Below are 4920 nucleotides of genomic sequence, written 5' to 3'. Positions count from 1 at the left end.
ATATCAATCTTGTGGGCTGGTTAACATGAAGGTATAGGAGAGGTTCGTATCAAAACCTGAATTACTACGTCAAAATCCAAGATGTTTTTCATCTGGCAATCTTTCAGCTCCTAATTACATAAAACATACATTTCATCCATCAGTTTGAATAAACAGGAAGAATAAGCAAATTGGCTGAATCTATCCAGTAAATAAGAAGGCTTTGATGATCACTGGAATTTTTATTGCATTTCTCATGAAACAAAACATGATAAGTAACCAAGTATCAAGAATTTTTTTTTTAAATCAGCTTCTGTAATTACTTTTGCAGCCTTGAACAAAACTGTCATTTAACCACAAAAAATAATTATTAGAGATTTGCTGTAGATTTTCTCACGAAAGTGAGCTCTAATTCTAAACTTTGATAACATTATAATTCTGCACAACACGTTTTCTTTAACACTTGTGTAGAAAGAACACATTTTTTAATGCATGTAATTTAAATTAGCAATGAAACAAATACATTTTAAAACGTTGCAGTCACTACAAATGGTTAGATCAATTCAAAGGTTTTTATTTATCACAAATTTAACTCCTTTTATCAAATATTAATGCACTAAACAATGCATGAATTCCAAGCAGCACTGGTCGGGGAGTTTACAATGGATTTCTGTCTAATCCTTTGCTGCAATTTTGTTTAAATATCAATATGTAATCAAACTATAAATTAAACTAGCATTCTTTGTCATAATGCACAACAGCTGCTCTCTTGCCTGCAAAAGTTTTAAACATCTCACTAAATCTTTTTAGCAAAAGAAGTACGTGTTTGAAACAACATTCAGACAGCCTAATTATCTAAATATAGGCATGCACTGTATGTGAATGTTTCTGTACAGTGCCCTGAGACAACTTCTGTTGTGACTTGACGCTATATAAATTAACAGAATTGAACTGAATTCATTATAAATAATTTTTTGCCTTTAATAGAAAGTCCCATCATTCACTGACAGAGATCCTCACATTTATCTTTATCATTATCATAACATTAGTGCTCATTAAGCACCGTGCTGCACCTGTCAGCACCTCGTTACTCTTATATTTTCATCATGTATGACATGCTTTTTGTTTTTCAAGGGCTCAATTTACTTTCATAGCCATTTACTTCATTTTGTATTCTTATAGCACAGGAATCAGAATAGATGCTGCAGTGGTGTACAGACCATGACCCAAGAAATAAAGGAAAAAAAAAAACAATTAAAAAGCAATTTATACTAGACTGCAAAACTTGTTGTCTACTCGGTGCATTAAGGGACACGGCTATTTCATTGAGCAATAAATGACTGACAGGATAAGAGAATTATTGAAGAGACATTTTACTGCTGACCTCATGGATTGTCTACGTACCACACTGTAGTCGCATGATATCAAAGTTATGTTTTGTTAATTAGATTAAAGCATTCTAATTGGCTAATTACCTCTTATCTCATTTCATAGCACTGCAGTAGAGCAAAATTGTAGAAAAACAAAGTTTTTCAACATTTTTTAAAACATTTTGTTAATTGCCTTTTTATGGAATTGCCCAATATAATGTGAACAAATATACATGTGCAGATACATGACAAAAACAAACGGATGCTTATAAATCCAATTAAAGCCTGTTTGTTTTGGTATGATTTCTTTTCAAACAAACAAAAAAAGTGTAGAAAAGGTGTGGGTAGCCTGTGTAGCATGTTTTTAGATGTTGTTGACCTCAAATTAGCAGACTGAGGAAGAGGCAGAGTCAGGCATACACAAGGTAAGTGCTTTTATTTACAGGTGTAGCTATATAGGGAAGAAAGTGACAAGGTGAGTATTTAATAAATCGTTACGTTGCTTGAATAATGAGTCTTAACTTCAAGTGTTTGTTTTGTAGATGGAACCGCAGAGGAGGGAGAGAACGGAGTTTCCACAGAGGTGAAGGTGGCCTAAAAAAGGTGAGTGGTGTTGGAGAGAAGAACTCGTGGTGGTGCTCGGTAGTTTTCTGATCCAGGTCGATGTTTGGTGATTGTAGGAACACAATGAAGCCAGGGCAAAGTCACAAGGGACAAGGTCTTGGAAGACTCGAGGAAGAAGGACTGGGAAGTCACTGGAGAAAATATAAAGTCAAAAATGTTTAGAAACAGGTTTACCGGCTGTTCATTATTTAACAAACGGTATCATAATGTTCCAGCGTCGGAAGAACGTCTTGCAGGAGCTTAAATAGTCTGCAGAGACTTCCAGATAAGGTGCAGGTGTGGAGTGGCAGATGATTACAATGAGTGGCAGCTGTGGAGAAAGTGACTGTGGCTGGAAACCTAGGAATCCCACAATGTGAGATGGAGAACCAAAGCAAATCTTGTAGAAACATATTAAATAATAGTTTGACTAGTTGACTGAGCTGTGGCATTTTATTGATAGTTCAAATCTTTGGTTGTGGGGTTCTCTGAAAAGGGTAAATGATAAATATCTTACTTGTTGTAAGCAGCTCTTGGAATGACATTTTGTAGAAATTTAATAGATCAATGAGCTAAAGGCCCGTTCAATACCAAAATGGATTGCTACCATTACCCCAATTTGGCAAACAGAAAAAAAAAAAAAAACTTTTACGCCACCATCAGTTTAGCATTATAGGGTTACTTTAGCAGAAATATGTCCAATATATTCCTGCCAGACATGCCCACAATGTGCAACATCTAGCTAGCTGCTGCCATTAGCAATTGCAAATAACCATAGAAATCAAGGGAAATAACTGTGCAATGCTAAATGATGGTAATGTAGCCAGAGAGACATCACCTTGACATTTTTGAGATCAAAGTTGTTTTAAGACCACTAATCTAGTTTGGTCTTGATCCTACTTGGACTTGCTGTTAGCTCATCATTCTGAATTCAGGATGAACCTTTATTTCTCTGAACTGAGACTGCTAAAATGCTACTTAGAAATTCTAAACTATTCACGGAACCCAATTTGAAAAGAATCTAAATAATCACTTAAGCTTCACCGATTTATAAAATAAACCATACATGCATTTTTAGTAGTGTTATCCAATATGCTTTGCCTCATAAGTCACACCTTTGGAACAATGCAATGCTGCACCTGAATGCAAATCCACTGAATCACCTTGCTCAAGGTAACAAGACAAACAAATCCTATGCAAGTTGGCAAAACGTGGCCCGGGATATAAGATCAGACTGCAGAACTTCTGATTTTTTTTAATACACATCTGATAAACAAGTGGGGAAAATACAATTGCACAAAAAGTAAAACTTGTACGACAATACAGTAAATCTTATAAAAATGACAGTTGGGTTCACATGTTCTTAGGGTTAATTTTGTCTGATTTCCCTTCCTGGGAAATTTCAATGTCAAACTAGCACAGTAGTATTCGTGTTTAAAATTTCATGAATAGTGATGATCATCAAAAGAAAGAGGCAGCAACAGCCAACACATTATAATTACTTTGGCAGAATTTAAGAAAATAACAGCCAGCTGTGGAGACAGGTGTGCAGAGCATGAGAGTTGGAGAAAAATAAGCAACTGGTGATTAAAGTGGGCAAATACACAGAGGACACCATGAGGACAGGTGAAGAATGGTCACACCATATTATTGTATACAGTTTGCAATTTTCACACTAGGATATTTTTGAATTTCTGATAAATTGGATAGTTTCAAATGTATTAATGATTGGCAAAATGTGTAAAATCTACTAAATTGAAACACGTTGATTACAACAAGCTTCACCGTGAGCTTCACTTTTAACAAGTACATTTTGAAGTAAAGATTGAGTACCTTGAAAGCAGATGCACTGACAAATGCTAAATAAGCTCATACTGTTGATACTGAATCAAATCCAGTGTCAAGAAAAAACAAATGCAGCTCATCCCACTGGGCTGTGGTTGTTGGAGGCTTGTTGGAACTCAATATTGACTCCAAATTGCAAAAATTGTACAGATTTTAGTTGCAGTCTGGATGAATTGTGAAGGTTTTTAAAAATGTATGGTTCATTTTTGAGTGCACGTCTGTCATTTTAACCATTCTAGGCCATGCACATTATTTCATTGACCACCACCACCCGCACTTTATCCATCTTAGCAGCTACACCCAAATTTAGGATTTAATTTACTGGAGTACAGTAAGTTCCATCCATCCATTATTTTTACCTGCTTCTTTCTTTTCCGGTTGCGGGGATCACTGGTGCCCTTGTCCAGCCATCACTGTGCGAGAGGCGGGGTACACCCTGGACATGTTTCAAGTCCATCACAGGGACACATAAAGACAAACAACCATTCACTCTCACTCACACTGAGGGACAATTTAGAGTTACCAATCAGCCTAACATGTATGTTTTTGGTCTGTGGGAGGAAACTGGAGTACCAGGAGGAAACCCACAGAGAGAACATGCAAACTCCACCCAGAAAAGCCCCTGGATGGGATTTGAACCGGCGACCTGCTTGCTGAGAGGCAGCAGCTGTACCAACTGTGCCACCTAAAGGTAAGTTGTTATTTTTTTGTGTTATTTAACGGTGACATAGAGTTGTCACCTCTCAGCAAGAAAGCTGCCGGATCTAATCCTTGTCGGGGACCTGTGAGTGGAATTGGAATGTTCTCTCTGTGCATGGAGGGTTTTTCTCCAGGTACTTCAGTTTCCTCCCACATCCCCCAAAACATGCATCTTAGGATAATTTCTAAGTCAAAATTGTTGTTAGGTGAGAGAGACAGAGAGACAGAGACAGAGAGAGAGACAGAGAGACAGAGAGAGAGAGAGAGAGAGAGAGAGAGAGAGAGAGAGAGAGAGAGAGCGCGCAAAAGGCTCTTTGTCTCGTTTGTCTCTTTGTTTCCTTGTGATGGACTTGCATGTCCAGGGTGTAACTCCACCTCTTGCACAGTGACGGCTGGACATAGGCACCAGTGACCCATGTGACCC

This window comes from Nematolebias whitei, chromosome 19 (assembly GCF_014905685.2).
Source record: "Nematolebias whitei isolate Nwh7 chromosome 19, NemWhi1, whole genome shotgun sequence".
In the NCBI taxonomy this organism is placed as follows: domain Eukaryota; kingdom Metazoa; phylum Chordata; class Actinopteri; order Cyprinodontiformes; family Rivulidae; genus Nematolebias; species Nematolebias whitei.
Note: the sequence above shows the minus strand (reverse complement) of the source record.